The sequence below is a fragment of the Schistocerca cancellata genome, chromosome 5 (assembly GCF_023864275.1).
Source record: "Schistocerca cancellata isolate TAMUIC-IGC-003103 chromosome 5, iqSchCanc2.1, whole genome shotgun sequence".
In the NCBI taxonomy this organism is placed as follows: Eukaryota; Metazoa; Arthropoda; class Insecta; order Orthoptera; family Acrididae; genus Schistocerca; species Schistocerca cancellata.
In genome coordinates this window covers 809,482,261-809,503,226 of record NC_064630.1, presented here as the reverse complement: position 1 = coordinate 809,503,226, position 20,966 = coordinate 809,482,261, and the positions used below count along the sequence as shown (strand labels likewise).

Below are 20,966 nucleotides of genomic sequence, written 5' to 3'. Positions count from 1 at the left end.
GGGCATTTGTCCAAACTTAATGTTAGCTGTGCTGCCTCTAATCTTTTAAACACCTCCTCTAACCATTCCACATGCTGCTCTATATCTCTTGAAAAAACTATAATGTCATCCAGATACACCATGCATCTTTTCGGTTTCAACCCGCAAAGGACTCCATCCAACAACCTCTGAAATGTTGCTGGAGCGTTTTTAGTCCAAATGGCATTCTTTTATACTTGAAGTGACCACAATGCATCGTAAATGCTGTTTTTGGCCTGTCCTCCGGACATACTTCAATCTGGTGATAACTGCTTCGCAAATCCATTGTGGAGAAAAATTTACACTGCCCTAGGTTGTCTTAACGTTTCCATGATATTCGGAATCGGATATACGTCCACCACTGTCTGTTCATTCAAATGTCTGTCATTGCAACAAAAGTGAAATTTTTTCGACCCGTCCGGTGTCTTCTTCGGAACTAGGACCATGCTACTAGACCAAGGACTATTACTGTGCTGGATTATCCCATCTTCCAGTTGCTGCTCTATTAATTGATCTACTACTGGTTGTAATTGTTTCGGTAGTCTGTACGGCTTACGATACATCGGAGCGTGATTCCCTGTTGGAATGCGATGCTGTGTTATCGGTGTAGCAGGTAACGTACTCTGTGCTTCAAACAGTGCTTTATACTTTAGTAATAATGCTTCCATACCCGAACGATCATTTCCTCTCAAATGATTTACCTTGTCACAAAGTGCAGACGTGCTGACGGTTTGCTTTACATCATAGTCTAGCCTCGAGCTATCGATGTCCTCTTCATCCATTAACTCTACTGTGGCTATTACTAATCCCTTCGGCAGATCGACATCATCCCGCCCGAAGTTATCTAAACTCACCGGTACCATAAACTGCCCGTTTATGTCCGTTACCCGTGATACACTCCTACGAATAAAGCAATGCTTTTCGTGTAAAACCTCATTACTTGGTAGTGGCTCTACCCAGAATAACCCCTGCTGTGGCACATCGACATCCACTGGTACCCAGATCAACTTCCCTGTACCTGTTCGTACTTTGTCACATGAAATCACCTTTAATGCACTTGTACGCAGTTAGTTGGTATCACCTTAGCTATTGGTGCACCTTATGACTCTGAAACATTTGCAACAGCTGTACCCATTGAGAACAAGTTCCCATTGAGTTCCAGCGTATGTTGCGAAAGGTCAATTTTGGTGTGATGTTTAATCAGAAAGTCCAACCCAAGTATCGCTGAAAATCCCTGTCCCACAGTTGACAACACCTCCATTTGCTCCCAGAACCACATGTTCCCTATCTTAAGCTTGAGCTGTGCTGTCCCTAGTGCATCTAATTTTTTATCACCTACTGTGCTCAATCTGTATCTCGGAGCTTCCAATCCTTTCTTGCCCACGAGGTCCACACTGACAACTGATACATGTGCTCCAGTATCCACTAAAACTCTTCGCCATTTATCTTTTATCCAAACCATCTTCGTGCACTCTCTGAGTACCTCTTTTTACTGGGAATGCCTGACGGCAGGAACACTCCCTTTTTCGTTTAACAGTTTTTTACCTGCTGTATCATTAACCCGTTTTTTGGCTTTACACTGCCGTGCCTTATGCCCTATTTTCTGACAATTGAAACACTGTGGTTCCCAACACTGTCCCTTAAAATGACCTTGCTTCCCCCAACGGTAACACTCTTAGGAAGACGAAACAATTTTCTTGTCATTGCAACTTCTAGTGGTGCTATCCACTTCCTGCAAATGTGTAGCTACGCACAATGCTGCTGCTAAGTCAGTTGGATTTTCCATCCATATCCGGCGTGAAAAATCCAGTGAGACCCCTCGCAAAAATGCGTCTAAAGCTCTATTCTCTGCGTCTTTCAATAGAACTTCATTTGCACTCACATCTTGCGTTAACTCATACTTGGGCGCATTCGTTCTCCTAATTCTGTCTGAAAATTCTTTTACCATTTCACCCGTTTTTTGCATCATCCTCCCAAATTTTTCTCTACAAAATCAGGCACTGTTTTGTTTCCTAAACCTTTCCAATAATCCCTCAGCCAACTCTGTGAACGTAGTAGCATCCATTAACCCTTTATGGTATGCCACATAAGTCTTTGCGTCACCTACTAACCATAACCTCGCCATTTGCAAACACATTCCATCTGACCAGCCACACAGTCTAGCCGAACTATGTACGTCACCAATGAAAACATTCACATCCTGTGATGTTTTACCCGAGAAGGAAGGTATCAACAATCTGCCACACCGGAAAAGACAGTACCCTTGCATTCTACACTATCGCTTCCTGAGCCTGATTATTTTGCAACAGTTGTTGCTCCATCCTCTGCATGTGCTGCTTTTGCAACTTACTTTCTTCAGTCAGTTTCTTAACTTGCTCTGTCAATGCGACTATGGCATCACTTGTCCCGGTTGCATGTGTTTCTGGCATTTTCCGTGTGGTATACCTCACATCACAAAAATAAAATTGTATTACGCAGAAGCAAGTTAATTCCTAGCACGTCTAATGGCAATCCATCTAGACTTACCACATTGCCCCGTTACATGACCATAGAAGCCACACACATCACAAGTGCTTGGTACAAATTTATTGCAAGGAGCGATGTGACCTGTTAATCCACACACTACACATTTAGATGGTACTAAGTTAACATGACTATCATTCCCACGAAACTGCGATAAGTCTGCAAGGCTGCTAGGCCTTTCAATGACACTCCCACATCCCTTAACGTTACCCTCGACATGTCTAGCTATACAGAAAACATAGAGAGAAGGCAATTGCTGGACTCACCCTATTCGGTGTTTTCTCAGTTGCTCCACACGGTGCTAGTCAAAGTCGTGGCGTGGGTGCGCCTGACACCACTTGTTACGGAGCTTCCAATACTTGTTACGACAGATGACAACTTGTTAGCAGCAGACACAGTGGCTGCGCCAAAGCCTGAGATGGCGTGCAGTTTTTACAATTATTTATTGAACTTTCTTTACAATGTCTCCCTCATCGTTGGCTGCCCAATCCTGCGAATTCCTCCACCTGGCTGCTGCTGTGTACATTCTCCGACAATACGCGCAACGCGCGCCGCTGTTCGCATTCGGAGCTTCAGGACACCAGTGCTCCACTGAGGAGAGGATGCCCTGTGGTTGAGATGAACTCACCTCCGTGAGGTCAGCTGCCGAAACCTGCTGCACCGGCGGCTGGGAAGCCCCTGTGATGTCCGTGAGGTCCCATCATGGACGGACCACACGCCGTGGTTGCCATGAAGTCAGGGCGTCAGTCCTTGGTGGCACTTGTGACCAAGACCGTGCTGCGGCCGGTCTTGCTGGAAGTTCTCGCTGTAGTTAGTCAGCCATGGTGCCGACCGAACTCGGGCCGACCACCAGAGCTGAAGTTGACATCTGGCGGCGAACGGATGACTCCTGCGAGCTGGAACAGACTTCCGGAATCGTCACCTACGAAGATTGAACGTTTGGACATGGACCACGTCCATCCTCAGATCCGAACTGCTTCCTAATGGCTTCTGTCTGTTACTGCCTGCGCTCCACAATTTATATCTGGCAGAAGGAAGTTTTTTACCCTCGGTGGTAGCTTTTTGTTATTACTCCCCCAGAATATTGCAGCGTAACTTAGCGTGCTGGCCTCACTTTCCCTTACTCAGCACTCTCCAGGTTACGCTCGGCACTCGGTCTGTGTGTGTCCTTGTGTCAGCCGGTTGGTAGACTGTTGCTGTCAGCAAGGCTATCTGTGCCGCACTTACTTCGCAATGCCTCGGTTGTTGGCTGCCTCTGTTTTGCCATTGTCCTCTGCGTGAAGCAACGCTTACTACATGTGGTCGCAACAATTTCAATTGTTTCTCAACACCACTGACACTAGTACTTATTTCATTCATCTTTTCAGTGGCATGGGGATTAAATTGGGGTAGTTCTCTTGGGTTTTCCTTTTTAAAGGAACATTTGAAGATTGAGTTAAGCATTTCAGCTTTTGCTTTGCTATACTCAATTTCAGTTCCTGTCTCATTCACTAGGGACTGGACACTAAATTTGGTGCCACTTACAACCTATACATATGACCAGAATTCCTTTGGATGTTGTGTAATTTCATTTTACAGTATTCTGTTATGGTAGTCATTGAAGGCATCGTGCATTGCTCTTTTCACTTTTCATTCAGCATCTCTCTATCTATCTATAGCCCTTCACTTTGTTTTACGCCTGTTATGCAGTTATCTCTATTTCCTTAGAAGTTTTTTAACAGTCACTGTACACCATGGAGGTTCCCTCCCTTTACACTATCCAGTGTGTGGTCAACTATTCTCTTAAACTTGAGCCAGAGTTCCTCTACATGTTCCTGACCTTGCTGAAAGTTTCAAGTTCCTCATTGAGATATGATATCACTGATTTTCTTTATCTATTTTACTGAACATATATATCTTTCTGCTTGTTCTGATAGGATCAATTTTCTGCTGGTTGAAATTATATTCCTTTAATTTTTAAAGCCTTTTGCAGAATCATGTAATATGGTAGCTAATATGTTACTGCATACCATCTGATTCATCAGCATTATAAAGTTCATCAGAAATGAATGTGCTAAAGGAAGTAAGATTTTTGAATTCGTTTTCAAAATATTCATCTGCATCTGTGACAGCTGATGTGTTCCAACTTTTTAACCAAATGGGGCTGGCTTTTAGAAAGGTTCTTGTTTAAATTTATCACTCTTCCTCCAATATCACGTCTTAAATCATACCACCACTCTCCATCTTTGCAGTAAACTGCATGAAAATGAATCATCTAGCTATTTGTTCTTTGCATATAAAATGGTGTATAAACTGGGTTTTGTAATCATTTTGAAATAAAATTCAATTTCTTTTCTGTTATTCTTCCAATCTGACACCATTGACATTTCAACACCAATTCAGCACCAGTATTTTTCTACAATTCTCTTTTATCCAGCAATATATCTGGATTTAATCTTCTTTCCCTCTGTCATTTTACACTCACAACAAACAGGGGAAATGAAGTGATGTCAACTCATCGTTAACTAGTTAAGGTGTACATGTGTGCGTGTGTGCTCCCCCCCCCCCCCCCCACACCCCCCCCACCCCACCCCACCCCACCCCACACACACAGTCAGAAACGCACAGACTTGCACAGAATTTAGCATTATTTTGTAATAATTTCATGATCACAGCTTATTAGCATTCATTGAGCAATGTTGAGTCATTAGCCATTAGTCTGATGTATCAGCAAGTATGCCAGTTTTTCAACATGTAGGTTAAATGTATTTCCTACTTTCAGCTTGTCTCGTACACTCTTCTTCTGTTCACCATCATCTGTTTCAACTCGTGACCACACCAATAATTCACCTTTGGGTTTCTGTCACCAATTTAATGTGCATTTCCTCCCACCCTCTATCCTTCCAACCTTGACCCTCCATTCTTTCTTTTTTACATTGAACGCCACATTGCTAGAAAGAGTCTTCTGAAATAAGAAATATAAGTAAATCATCCATGACACAAATACAGGCTGTGATTAGTGTGCACATTCATAAAGATCTGTTGCAGTTCTTGTAGTGTCTCAATATCTCATGTATGATCTTACTTGATCTGTGAGACTCGTGAAGTATAGGTCATTACAGTTCCTATTGTAGTGAGTAAATCTCACATGACATATTAATATATTAAGTATTACGGAAACATACTTTATACAGAGCAGGTATAAAGCCATTTATTGTATGTAGTGCTACACTTTCAGTATCAAAATAATTGACACAAACGTCATCAAATCGTTAATAATTTTCTTTGAAGGCATGTGCTGCACAAAGAGAGCTATATGAAGATACACTCCCAGCTAGAAACACGAGGAGGACAACACATAATGATAACAGACATAGTGTCCTGTATCATGAAGGAAAAGGAAACGATGAAACAAGAACTGAAGTATTTGGTCCTGGTCATAGAAACAGAAGATTATTAAAAAAGGTAAGGATGAAAATTTTGTAACTGTTTATGTGTCTTCCATCTCCATTGTGTCTTTAATCCTTTGTTGTATTCCAATAGATGACCAGTTTTTCACTGATGTATTAATTTACAAACAAATTTTAGACTGTCGTAAGAAGGGTATAAATGGCATGCTATAATGCTCTAACCTCTCCCTTAGGAAATCTAGTTAATATTACCATGTTCCTAAGGTTTTGTGAGACAACTTACAACAGACCACGACCGATATAGCTAATATGTTCTTGCCTAACTGTGCATGATGGGTTGGTGCATAATTTCATAGCGTTTTTCCATAAGTTTTAAACACATCAGATACACATAGCAGAGACTTTAGTCATCAGTGATGTATTCTCTGTCACTGTTAATAACAGTCTGCCAATGCTGGGGTAACTTTTAGATCCCGCGACCGTAGAAATCACATGGTTTTGTGGTGAAGATCTTGTCGAGCTGTGTCAAGGTGCATTTTCATCCAGAAAGAAAGTTCCTTAAAGAATGTTAGGTAGAGAGCAGAAGAGGTGAAAATCGGAGGGCACACAATCAGGTGAATAAGATGAATGCAGAATGAGTTCCCAACCCAAATCATGTTTTTTGTCAGACAAAGAATCGAGTGGTTGTTATTGTGGAGTGGTATTACTTCATGCATTCTTTCTGGTTGTTGTTCTTGGACCGTGTCATCAGTGATGGTTATACCTTGAGGAAGCAATTCGTAGTACACAACACTGTCACTGTTCCACATTATGTTTTGTGGATGCATGCAGGTCTTTGTTTGGGCTCAACCATTCTTTTCTTTTCCTTATGTTGACATAGAGACACCATTTCTTGTCACCAGTAACGATATATGATAGGAATAGTCGGTGTTGTTCACTAACCATTTGATGATGAGCAAGCGGAGATGAACCTAAGGCCACCTGGTGATTTATTTGATCTTGGCTTAGAGAATGAATTACCCATGCACATGATTTTTGAACGTTCCCCCATTGCGTGCAAATGTGACATGATGGTGGCATGATCAGAGTTCATTATGTTTGTCAGTTCTTAAGTACACTGATGAGGATCTCTGTGGATTAATGAGTTTAAATGATGTTCATCAAACCCCAAAAGTCTTCCTGAAAGTGAAGTGTCACAAAAGTCTGTCCAGTACATTTTCCTCATACACGGCACAAATTTTTCTGACTGCCTCTGCTGCTGTCGCCCCTCTCTTGTATTCAGATAGAAAAATATGTCAGAGATGTTCAGATTTCTCTATTTGGCACTCCATTTTCTAGCATCCACAGCTTCACTCACTACCTCCAGATGATGTAAACTCAAATAACAACAATGGACAACAAATAAAAAATTACAGTTGATAAATAAATCCATAGCAACCAGAATACCAAAAAGTAAAACAAAAATGCTATGAGCTTGTTTACCAACCTAATATCTACCACAAAAATTAATAATAAATTATGGTAATGAAATTTTGCAATAAAAGATTATGTCTGTTTACTCAACTGATTTGTCTCCCAACAATATAACATGGCTAACTGTATCTTTCTTTCATGTGTAGTATGGCAAGTATAGCATTCAGGTGGAGTGAGGTTTGGGCTGGAGGTTGAGCAGGCCCAGTCTTTTCACCAGTACTTTATTTGCCTTACAAAGACTGATGTAACAAGGTAGAAAATGCTATTATATATGAAATATGAAGAACATTAGAAAAACGATAGATTGCTACTCACCATAAAGATAACACGCATAGTTGCAGAGCCAAAGTCCCCCCCCTCTCCGCGCGCGCGCGCGCACACACACACACACACAAGCAAGCAAGCAAGCACACCTCATGCACACATGAACACTTTCTCCAGCCAGAAACTTGATAGATGTAGTACTCCACATATGTGGCCTTTGGCCTTCAATAGTGACAACAACAGTAACTTATTATAACAGAAAATATTCACTTATCCATAATAGAAAACCAAGTAAAATAGCTACTAGCTGCTTCTAACCTGACTACTAATAGCTACCCCAATCACCAAGGAACTGTCTACTGATATGTGACTCAAATACCCACACTTACGTCTAAGTGATCAGTACACCAGTCACACATGCAAGAAATTCATTCAGGTGAGGTGTAATCGAATAGTAATGGGAATTTTTTAATTTTGCAGCCTTTATAATCTGGTTTTTGAGTGCTCGCCAAATATTAACTTTTGAAAAGGTGGTGCAAAGGATTTGCACTAAATTTTGCTTGAAAAGTGAAATAAAATGCAGCAAATCTACTGTGAGTAAGACAAGAGCTTGAGTAGTATAAATGTTTCAGAGAGGATCAACAAGACGTTGAAAACAATGGTCGCTTTGTATGCTGTAGCACATTAATTACTGATGACAATGTGGAAGAAGTAATGAAGAAGAATGGTTCTGGAAAATAGCCTAATCACCACCAGAGAGATTATTTATGATGACGGCATGTCTTTTGGCTCCTGAAAAAGCAATTTTTTCATGTTTTGCACATGAAATGTGTAGCAGCAGAGATTGTTCCAAAATTGTCGAATTTCGATCAAAAACAATATTGCATAGACATCACTCAGGAATTGCTGAATGAAGATAACAGCAATCCAGAACTTCTAAAGGAGATCATAACAGGTGATGAAACATGGGTATATGGCCCAATCATCCCAATGGAAAATGCCTGAAGAACCAAGCCAGAAAAATTTTGGCAAGTTCGATCTTAAAGGTTTTTCTCACTGTTTTCTTCGATTAAAATGGGATAGTGCATCTTGAGTTTTTGTCTTATGGTCATATGGTCAATAGGGAATACTGCCTGGAAGTTACATGCCATTTGTGTGAAGCAATCCAAAGAAAATGACCAGAATTGTGGCAAAACTGCTCATGGAAGTTGCATCACGATAATGCTCCGGCTCACACCTCAGTGCTTGCTCGAAACCATTATATTGCCTCAGCCATTGTATTCGCTGGTCTTGGCTGGCTGTGACTTCTTTTTATTCCCAAGGCTGAAGGGAACCATGAAAGGACATTGTTTTGCCACCACTGATGAGATAAAAACAGAATCGCTGATGGAAGTGAACTTCGTAATGAAAAGTGAGTTCCAGAAGTGCTTCCAAGATTGGAAGAAGTGCTGGCACAAGTGTGTTATATCTGAGGGACATTACTTTGAAGGGGACAAAGCTGGTGTTAATAAATAAATAAATAAAGATTTTGTAAAGAAAAACAAAAAATCCCATTACTTTTTGATCATACCTCATACAAGGGACTGTAGCAAGTCACAATATACATAAATGAATTGCAGGTTCAAAAACAAGATCACTACTGAATCAACATTAAAACCACAGAGTACAGAACAAATGCACAGTTGTGACAAGATTTTCAATTGCATTTAACTTTGCACAATCACATGCACTGCACATACTGATATAAACCGGCTTGCTTTGTGTTACAGTATTTACTTTAACGTACCTCATGTGTAATACACAATATTCACTTAGTGTGCACCACATGCAATAGCCATAACAAGCTGTAACTCAATGCTGGCAACTTCGGATGAAGTGAGCTAAGTTGACACCAATTAATGTGCCTTTGCATATAACACTGACTCAACGTGAACACAAGAACACCAGGCTCCAACATTAGCTCAAAACCACTCTGATTGTTCTCCTGCAACCTGCTGAAGCCATTCCTTGCCCTTCTGCAGTGCTGTGTGTGTGCGACCAGAGAAAACAAGTCTCCCTACAACATATTTTTGTCCACATGGTAGCACCGCCTATGCTCCCCCCTGCGGGTCCGGGGTAAGAATAGGCCCGAGGTATTCCTGCCTGTCGTACGAGGCGACTAAAAGGAGTTTCAACTGTTTCGGCCTTCCATGTGATGGTCCCCCTTGGGGTTTGACCTCCATTTTTCTAAATTTCTACAGAAGTACGAGCCTTTTGGGGAAGGACACCTTACGTGGTGTACCACTGGTCCTAAGTGCACTCAGACCTTGGCACTCAGCATTGCACCGGCGTTGTAACCATACCCACTATTACTCAAATTGGGCCTAAACGCCTTTTGGGTTGTCCCAGTTACGCCCATAGTGCGTCTCCATCTGCACCAGCGATCATGATGGACTTTCCATGGCACCAGAAATCCAGCACGGTAGCCAGCCCGTTGTGGTGGGGTCGTCATGTACCCTCTAGGTTGTAGACCCCTGACAACACAGGGATCGTACTGCCGATACCTGAGCTGCACCCTCCCCACGTCGGCCAAGGAGTAGATGCCCGTCTCCTTGGGGCATCAGGACTCCCGGCAATGGTCATCCTGCCAGGTGGCCCTTGCTGCGGCTGGGTGGCGCCCGTGGGGAGAGCCCCTGGTCGGAGTGGGTGGTATCGGGGCGGACGTTTCGCAGATGAAACGTCACCACGTATCGGGTCGCTCTGCGGCCGAGTCTTTCAAAAGAAAAAGTACCGTTTCTGGTTCTGGTTCTCCTGCCCCTTCCCCCTTGGCCACTCCATGGGAGGAGGGACAGGCCCGCTGGCTTGGAGCGAAGTACTTCCCCCGCTATTTGGTCTGTTCTCGAACCGATGGGGGGACATTCGCCACCTCCAAGCCCATGTTCTTTGTTCAGCACATTGAGGACATCTTCGGGGAAATCGAGGCTCTCAGCAAGATGCGTTCAGGGTCCGTACTTATCAAGACTACGTCCGCCACACAGTCGGCGGCGCTCCAGGCGTGCGACCGCCTAGGGGACATCCCAGTCTCCATTGTCCCACATCTGGCACTCAATAGGACGCAGGGGGTTATTTTTCATCGTGACCTCCTGCTACAATCTGATGAGGAGCTCAGGGCCAACCTGGAGCGCCGAGGCGTGCATTTCGTCCGGCGAGTCCAGCGCGGCCCCAAAGACCGTCGCATCGACACTGGGGCCTTTATCCTCGCCTTCGAGGGGGACGTTCTCCCGGAGAAGGTAAAGGTAATGTGCTACCGGTGTGACGTGCGACCCTACGTTCCGCCTCCTATGCGCTGTTTTAGGTGTTTGCGCTTTGGGCACATGTCGTCACGGTGTGAGGCTGAGCCCCTCTGTGGCGATTGTGGCCGTCCTCTTCGTGAGGAACATACATGCACCCCACCACCTCGGTGCGTTAATTGTCCTGGCGTCCACTCGCCTAGATCCTCAGACTGCCCCGCATATCAGAAGGAGAAGAAGATACAAGAAATCAAAACTTTGGATCGGCTGTCTTATTCTGAGGCCAGGAAGAAGTACGACCGCCTCCATCCCGTGCCATTGACCACTTCATTTGCCTCAGTTGTGTCCACTCCTTCCGCGGTATCCTCACCCCTCTCCTGTCCCCCCTCCGCCTCCTCCGCCCATCAGGGGGCTCTGCCTCCGCCTCCCAAATCCCTCCCTTCCAAATCCTCCTCCCCCGTGGCCCCCACCCCCTCTGCCCCAGGGGCCATCCTTCCTCCTCCTTCTCCCCACACGCCACCTGAGAAGCGATCCTCTTCTCAGGCGTCCATCGGGGACACGTTCCGGACCCCGGCTTCCGAGGTCCGGCGTTCCAAAACGGACCCCGCGCGTGAGGACCTTCTTCGGGTCCAGCCCACCATCCCTGTGCCTCCTCGGCCTTCCAAGAAGGCCTCCAAGAAGAAGTCTCTATCCCCCTCTCCACCCCGGCGCGTTTCGACTGACGCTCCATCCGTGAGTCGCCGCTCCCGGCCGTCCTCAGTTTCGCCGGGACGCTCTGCTGCCAGGCGCTCAGCTGGCCTTTCGTCGGCAAATGATGCTGCCCCTCCTACACAACCAGGGACAGCGGCCGCAGCTGGCGACCAGTCGATGGAACCGGATCCGCCTCCCGTCGGTTGTAGCGTTGTTTCCTCGCAACCTGGCCCTCCGCGGCCGTCGAGGTGACCAGCTCTTCCCCCGTCTCGTTCCCCCAACTTTTTGACTAGCGATGGCGTTGTTTCATTGGAACATAAGAGGTATTCGATCTCATCGGGAGGAATTACAACTGCTCCTCCGCCTGCACTGTCCGCTCGTCCTTGGACTCCAGGAAACCAAGTTGCGCCCGACTGACCGTATTGCCTTTACCCACTATACCTCGGAGCGGTATGACCTTACCCCTGTGGACGGTGTCCCAGCTCGTGGTGGGGTCATGTTGCTCATTCGGGACGACGTCTATTACCATCCCATCCCATTGACCACCCCACTCCAAGCAATAGCTGTCCGCATTACTCTTTCTGCTTTTACTTTTTCAGTTTGTACCATCTACACTCCACCGTCGTCTGCCGTTAGTCGGGCTGACATGATGCACCTGATCGTTCAGCTTCCCCCGCCGTTTTTATTGTTTGGCGACTTCAATTCCCATCATCCCCTTTGGGGCTCTCCTGCATCCTGTCCAAGAGGCTCACTCTTGGCAGATGTCTTCAACCATCTCAATCTTGTCTGCCTCAATACCGGCACCCCGACTTTCCTCTCGGACTCCACTCATACCTTCTCCCACTTGGACCTCTCGATATGTTCTACCACTCTTGCCCGTCGGTTCGAGTGGTATGTCCTTTCTGACACCTATTCGAGCGACCACTTCCCCTGTGTCGTTCGTCTCCTGCACCACACCCCATCCCCACGTCCTTCGAGCTGGAACATACTGAAAGCTGACTGGGGACTTTACTCATCCCTGGCGACCTTTCTGGACCACGATTTTCCCAGTTGTGACAGTCAGGTCGAATACCTCACGGCTGTTATCATCCATGCTGCCGAACGTTCCATTCCTCGTACTACTTCTTCACGTCACGTTTCCGTCCCCTGGTGGAACGAGGCTTGTAGGGACGCTATCCGTGCTCGACGACGTGCTTTACGCACCTTTCGCCGCCATCCTACGTTGGCGAATTGTATTGAATACAAAAGACTCCGAGCGCAATGCTGTAGAGTCATCAAAGACAGCAAAAAAGCTTGTTGGGCCTCTTTCACCGGCTCCTTTAACAGTTTTACTCCATCTTCCGTCGTTTGGGGTAGCCTGCGCCGGCTGTCGGGTATTAAGGCCCACTCCTCGGTACCTGGCCTGACCTCAGGTAATGCGGTCCTTGTTGATCCGGTGGCTGTCGCCAACGCCTTTGGCTGCTTTTTCGAGGAGGTTTCAAGCTCCGCCCATTACCATCCTGCCTTCCTTCCCAGGAAAGAGGCAGAAGAGGCTCGGCGACCTTCCTTCCACTCGCTGAATCTGGAAACCTATAATGCCCCCTTTACTATGCAGGAACTCGAACGTGCGCTTGCACTGTCCCGGTCCTCTGCTCCGGGGCCGGATGCCATTCACGTTCAGATGCTGGCACACCTTTCTCCGGCGGGCAAAAGCTTCCTTCTCCGTACCTACAATCGCGTCTGGACCGAAGGTCAAGTCCCTATGCGTTGGCGTGACGCCGTTGTTGTTCCTATACCCAAACCCGGGAAGGATAGACACCTTCCTTCTAGTTACCGCCCCATTTCTCTTACAAGCTGTGTCTGTAAGGTGATGGAGCGCATGGTTAATGCTCGGTTAGTCTGGATTCTTGAATCTCGACGGCTGCTTACTAATGTCCAATGCGGCTTTCGTCGCCGCCGCTCCGCTGTTGACCACCTCGTGACCTTGTCGACATTCATCATGAACAACTTTTTGCGAAGGCGCCAAACGGTAGCCGTGTTCTTCGACTTGGAGAAGGCTTATGACACCTGTTGGAGAGGAGGTATCCTCCGCACTATGCACAGGTGGGGCCTACGCGGTCGCCTGCCCCTTTTTATTGCTTCCTTTTTAACGGATCGAAAGTTTAGGGTACGTGTGGGCTCCGTATTGTCCGACGTCTTCCTCCAGGAGAACGGAGTGCCTCAGGGCTCCGTCTTGAGCGTAGCCCTTTTTGCCATCGCGATCAATCCCATTATGGATTGCATTCCACCTAATGTCTCAGGCTCTCTCTTTGTCGATGACTTCGCGATCTACTGCAGTGCCCAGAGAACATGCCTCCTGGAGCGCTGCCTTCAGCGTTGTCTAGACAGCCTCTACTCATGGAGCGTGGCAAATGGCTTCCGGTTCTCTGAAGAAAAGACGGTTTGTATCAACTTTTGGCGATATAAAGCGTTCCTTCCGCCATCCTTACATCTCGGTCCCGTTGTTCTCCCATTCGTGGACACAACTAAGTTTCTAGGGCTCACGTTGGACAGGAAACTGTGTTGGTCTCCACACGTCTCTTATTTGGCGGCCCGTTGTACACATTCCCTTAATGTCCTCAGAGTTCTTAGCGGTTCATCTTGGGGAGCGGATCGCACTGTCCTGCTTCGCTTGTATCGGTCCATAGTCCGATCGAAGCTGGATTATGGGAGCTTCGTCTACTCGTCCGCTCGGCCGTCCCTCTTACGCCGGCTCAACTCCATCCACCATCGGGGGTTACGTCTTGCGACCGGAGCCTTCTACACTAGTCCTGTCGAGAGTCTTTATGCTGAAGCTGCCGAGTTACCGTTGACCTACCGGCGCGACGTACTGCTATGTCGGTATGCCTGCCGGCTGTCGTCTATGCCCGACCACCCCTCTTACAAGTCCTTCTTCGCCGATTCTCTCGACCGTCAGTACGGGTTGTATGTGTCTGCCCTGCTGCCCCCCGGAGTCCGCTTCCGTTGCCTGCTTCGACAATTGGATTTTGCCCTCCCTCCCACCTTCAGAGAGGGTGAGAGCCCGACACCACCTTGGCTCCAGGCTCCGGTTCATATTTATCTCGACCTCAGCTCACTCCCGAAGGATGGTACTCCGGCTGCAATGTATTGCTCACGGTTTGCCGAACTTCGTGCTCGACTTGCCGGTCACACCTTTATTTACACCGATGGCTCCAAAACTGACGATGGTGTCGGCTGTGCCTTTGTCGTCGGGGCCGCCACATTTAAATACAGGCTCCTCGACCAATGTTCCAGCTTTACGGCCGAGCTTTTTGCTTTCCATCAGGCCGTTCAGTATGCCCGCCGCCACCACCATTCATCATATGTACTCTGCTCTGACTCACTCAGTGCTCTTCAGAGCCTTGGAGCTCCCTATCCGGTCCATCCCTTGATACAACGGATACAGCAGTCCCTCCATTCTTTGGCTGATAACGGTGGTTCTGTCAGCTTTCTGTGGGTTCCCGGACATGTGGGAGTGCCTGGGAATGAGGCTGCGGATGCTGCAGCCAAGGCCGCAGTCCTCCTGCCTCGGCCAGCCTCCCATTGTGTCCCGTCATCCGACGTTCGTGGGGATGTCTGTAAGAGGCTTGTGTCGTTGTGGTGGGATGCTTGGTCATCCCTCCAAGGAAACAAGCTCCGGGCAGTAAAACCGCTACCAACTGCTTGGACAACATCCTCCCGACCATCTCGGCGCGAGGAGGTCCTTCTGACCAGGTTGCGGATTGGGCATTGCCGGTTTAGCCACCGCTACCTGCTCTCCGGTGACCCAGCCCCGCAGTGCCCTTGTGGTCAGGCATTAACAGTGCGCCATGTTTTATTGTCGTGTCCCCGTTTTAGTCAATTTCGTGTTGTCCTGTCCCTGCCATCTACTTTACCGTATGTTTTAGCTGATGACGCTCGAGCAGCTGCTCGTATTCTGCGTTTTATAACTTTAACTGGCTTGTTCAAGGACATTTAATCTTTTTACTTATTTTGTCTGCATCTTTGTCGGGTCCTTCTGGTGTCCCCTCCATCCCCTTGAGTTTTACCAGATTCCATGTGCTCAAACAACAGTGACTGGGCGCTAATGACCTCAGCAGTTGAGCGCCCTTAAACCCAACCAAAAAAAAAAAAAAAAAAAAAAAAAAAAAAACCGCCTATGCTGACAGTGCCCATCCAGAGTCAATGTCCAGGCCAACTCGGTGATGTCTTGGACTTGGCTTTCTACAGAATTGCTTTTCTTGGTGTCTCTCCAGCTATTCTCCGTTTCTGACCATCCATCTCCAAGCAAAGGCCAAATCTCCAGCCTTGGCAGCAACTATAGTCCTCCATGCCCCTTGCTGATTGTCAGTGGTGTGCTGCCGGCCCTGACCACAGATTCGGGGCTTGCTTTCAAGAGATGTGTTCCTTATACTTGAGTCCAGCTGACTGCCTGATCTCACCTGGGCCTCTTCCCAGCATAGCTGTGGCAGTGCTCCCATAGGTCCCATGTCTTGCAGTGACTGCACTCTGGCGGCATGAGTACCACATAGTCAAGGACAAGGATACATAAACACACACTCTGGTGTTTCCCTTTTTTGCATGCAGTCACTTCTCAAATGTCCCTTCACCTCACATGAGAAACACCGATAGAAAAACATAATCCAAGCCCTATCTTGTGTAATATGAGCAACCATCTCAGTTTCCCTGACATGGATACAAAATGCACGCATAACCCTGTTAATGTATTCACCAAACTGTTCAAATGGCTCTGAGCACTATGCGACTTAACTTCTGAGGTCATCAGTCGCCTAGAACTTAGAACTAATTAAACCTAACTAACCTAAGGACATCACACACATCCATGCCCGAGGCAGGATTCGAACCTGCGACCGTAGCGGTCACGCGGTTCCAGACTGAAGCGCCTTTAACCGCACGGCCACACTGGCCGGCACCAAACTGTTCATTTACTGTTTGGTGATGCCAGTAAAGTGACTCACTTAACTTCCTCAAAGCACTGTTGGTGAACGCTGCACCCTTCCCCCTCCCCCAACTGCCACTCCAACCTCCACCCCCTTTTCATTGATATCCTTCACAGTGAATTTTAATCCCACCCTTGAACCTATCTTTCACTTCTGTCATTGTTTCTTCTATGTATAGATTGAACAGTAGGGACAAAAGACTGAATGCCTGTCTTATAACCTTTTTAATCTGAGCATTTCATTTTTGATCTTCCCTCTTGGTTCTTTTACATAATGTGAATTACCTGTCATTGCCAACAGCTTACTTACATTTTTCTCACAATTGTGAACATCTTCTATCATTTTACGTTCTTGAATGTTTTTTCTAGGTTGACAAATCCTAGGAACATGCCTCAGTTTTTCTTCAATATTGCTTCCATTACTTTAAATATTTTCAACATTTCATGGCCTTGTCAGCAACTGTATAAATATTAATTTTAACTTCAAAAACCAACAGCCTCAGTTGAAAAGTTTACCTAACTTTACCTAGGCTACAGTCGGCATAACCCAACCTTCTTCAGAATAAAAGTAACTACCGTTTGTCCATAGCGGACATCGTCAAGCTAAAACTACAAATCCATGAATTATCATCAGACTGTAAAAACTTATTTGAAACTGCCTCGGCGCCACTACGCAACCTTGATGCGGCAGCCACGAGTGCTGTACTAGAACTGACCGTAGCGTCGTGAGGCCCGCCTAGGCGGATACGTTACCTCGAGCCTGCGCATACACTGTGTGATGGGTACTTGTTGGGACAAGACGTGAACCTAACTCCTGCCCTTTAATTTACTAGCACAGTGAAATAAAAGAAAGGTACAGCTGAGGAAAAGGGCGTATATGTTATCCTGTGCAGAACGTACTTAGATCGACTGTCTGAACATTTATGAAGTATTTGTTGGTCATGATATGAGGAAGACATCATGTGCTTACAACATATGGCCTGTCTAGGAAAATATTGTGCTTAAGCACGAAGTTTAATCACCTAAAAAGGACGTAGGAGTGGAAAGGATAATATAAAGCCAACATTGTCATTATTATGACTAGGACTAATTTTTTCTTGAGACGTAAATGTTAAGCATTTGCTTAGCTATGGTTACAATACATTAACGTCCTATTGACTTAGCACACAAATGGTCATGAATGAACTTATGAACAAGACTACATCTAATCCGTAACATCCGGCAATACAGGCCATATAAAATACACTCCTGGAAATGGAAAAAAGAACACATTGACACCGGTGTGTCAGACCCACCATACTTGCTCCGGACACTGCGAGAGGGCTGTACAAGCAATGATCACACGCACGGCACAGCGGACACACCAGGAACCGCGGTGTTGGCCGTCGAATGGCGCTAGCTGAGCAGCATTTGTGCACCGCCGCCGTCAGTGTCAGCCAGTTTGCCGTGGCATGCGGAGCTCCATCGCAGTCTTTAACACTGGTAGCATGCCGCGACAGCGTGGACGTGAACCGTATGTGCAGTTGACGGACTTTGAGCGAGGGCGTATAGTGGGCATGCGGGAGGCCGGGTGGACGTACCGCCGAATTGCTCAACACGTGGGGCGTGAGGTCTCCACAGTACATCGATGTTGTCGCCAGTGGTCGGCGGAAGGTGCACGTGCCCGTCGACCTGGGACCGGACCGCAGCGATGCACGGATGCACGCCAAGACCGTAGGATCCTACGCAGTGCCGTAGGGGACCGCACCGCCACTTCCCAGCAAATTAGGGACACTGTTGCTCCTGGGGTATCGGCGAGGACCATTCGCAACCGTCTCCATGAAGCTGGGCTACGGTCCCGCACACCGTTAGGCCGTCTTCAGCTCACGCCCCAACATCGTGCAGCCCGCCTCCAGTGGTGTCGCGACAGGCGTGAATGGAGGGATGAATGGAGACGTGTCGTCTTCAGCGATGAGAGTCGCTTCTGCCTTGGTGCCAATGAGGGTCGTATGCGTGTTTGGCGCCGTGCAGGTGAGCGCCACAATCAGGACTGCATACGACCGAGGCACACAGGGCCAACACCCGGCATCATGGTGTGGGGAGCGATCTCCTACACTGGCCGTACACCACTGGTGATCGTCGAGGGGACACTGAATAGTGCACGGTACATCCAAACCGTCATCGAACCCATCGTTCTACCATTCCTAGACCGGCGAGGGAACTTGCTGTTCCAACAGGACAATGCATGTCCGCATGTATCCCGTGCCACCCAACGTGCTCTAGAAGGTGTAAGTCAACTACCCTGGCCAGCAAGATCTCCGGATCTGTCCCCCATTGAGTATGTTTGGGACTGGATGAAGCGTCGTCTCATGCGGTCTGCACGTCCAGCACGAACGCTGGTCCAACTGAGGCGCCAGGTGGAAATGGCATGGCAAGCCGTTCCACAGGACTACATCCAGCATCTCTACGATCGTCTCCATGGGAGAACAGCAGCCTGCATTGCTGCAAAAGGTGGATATACACTGTACTAGTGCCGACATTGTGCATGCTCTGTTGCCTGTGTCTATGTGCCTGTGGTTCTGTCAGTGTGATCATGTGATGTATCTGACCCCAGGAATGTGTCAATAAAGTTTCCCCTTCCTGGGACAATGAATTCACGGTGTTCTTATTTCAATTTCCAGGAGTGTAGATGGTGATTGTTCAAGATTAATATATTCGACCTGAAATGGTCTATTGAGTCAAAATAAACTAATGCACGTGCCTGATTGATCTTCATGACGGAAGTTACGGTTATGAGTTGCAGAAAACACTAAAGTAGGGGATAATGTGGCAGCAATGGGGTACTCAATTTGTCTTCATGGAGGTGATCCACACACATATTGTAAAAACTGTGTGTGGAACACTGCCATCATAATTTGGGCCTGGTGACCACTGCCATTGAACTTAGGGAAATGACAGCAGAATTATATTTAAAGCTAAGTGTGACTTGGCGAAAATTGCTGTGGTCAACACACTTAAAACTATTGACCGACAAAGGTCAATTATGCTCAAATTGAAAGTGTGACTTGGCAAACATCACTCCAGTCAACACATTTAAAATAATTGACCGACAAAGGTCAATATGTACTTTAAGAACTAGTCTAAACTATGGGAGGATGACGGGAAAATGGTTCAATTATGATGTGATATGGCGAACAACGCTCCAAAGGGCACCTTTAAATGTCATTGAGTAAAATCAATTCAAACTGATCCAGCTAGTCTGAACCAAAACTTCGTATCCAGTAGATTGTGGCAAGGTGATGTTACCCTCCTGCGATACTTATATGGATATGACTGCCTTTAATTATGTTAATAAAAAGTTGTGTATGACTAGCTGATAGCATCGCTGCTATCATATACACATAATATTGACCAGTCGGTCATATTGAAGGATTATGTGGTAGCACCTATACTCTATAATGGGGTAGTGACTTGGTGATCATCATTCCGGCTACTCCACGTACATGCTGTTGACCGATGAAGTTATTATCCACTAATTGAATCAAGTTTTGAAACCATTCTTAACTCTACAACGTGCATGCTGAATATCAGTTGACCATCAGTGTGCATGTTCAATATGCCAAATATTAACCATTTACACTGCTACCCTATTTAATAATGAAATATTAATTAGGTAACTGAATATTCCTATATAACAATACACACCTTCATAGATGGGTTCAGAAATTTTTTACGGTGACAAACTAATATACCTAGCTATTGAACCTATGGGAATACAGACATATGTTGGCGAGGGTAAAGCATCCCTGCATTAACATTATGGTGGATGAAACAATGGTTGTAAACCTTCAAAGAAGCTTCTATTTCGCGGCTGCAGTTGGTCATTGAGAAGGTTTTTTTTAAAAAATAAAGATTAATATTTATACTGTTGCTGACAGGGCCGCAAAATGTTGAAAATGTTTAAGTTCTTACCTGCCGAAGTTTATGGTGAGGCCAACAAGTATTTAGATATAAGGTTAAAAATTGTGAATACTAGTATGGTAATTTTATTTATTGTTGTTGTTGTTGTGCTCTTCAGCCCTGAGACTGGTTTGATGCAGCTCTCCTTGCTACTCTATCCTGTGCAAGCTTCTTCATCTCCCAGTACCTACTGCAGCCTACATCCTTCTGAATCTGCTTAGTGTATTCATCTCTTGGTCTCCCTCTATGATTTTTACCCTCCACACTGCCCTCCAGTACTAAACTGGTGATCCTTTGATACCTCAGAACATGTCCTACCAACTGATCCCTTCTTCTAGTCAAGTTGTGCCACAAGCTCCTCTTCTCCCCAATTCTATTCAATACCTCCTCATTAGTTATGTGATCTACCCATCTAATCTTCAGCATTCTTCTGTAGCACCACAT

The 20,966-nt window shown here is 46.3% G+C and overlaps 1 protein-coding gene across 1 annotated transcript in view; it reads left to right on the top strand.

Moving 5' to 3' along the window:
* Nucleotides 1-20,966, top strand: part of LOC126188811 (eukaryotic translation initiation factor 5B-like) — a 446,346-nt gene that overhangs the window by 20,265 nt on the left and 405,115 nt on the right. The window contains exon 2 of the mRNA XM_049930424.1: nt 5,812-5,985. The gene's annotated coding sequence lies outside the window, so the exon portion shown is untranslated. The remainder of the gene's footprint in view (nt 1-5,811; nt 5,986-20,966) is intronic.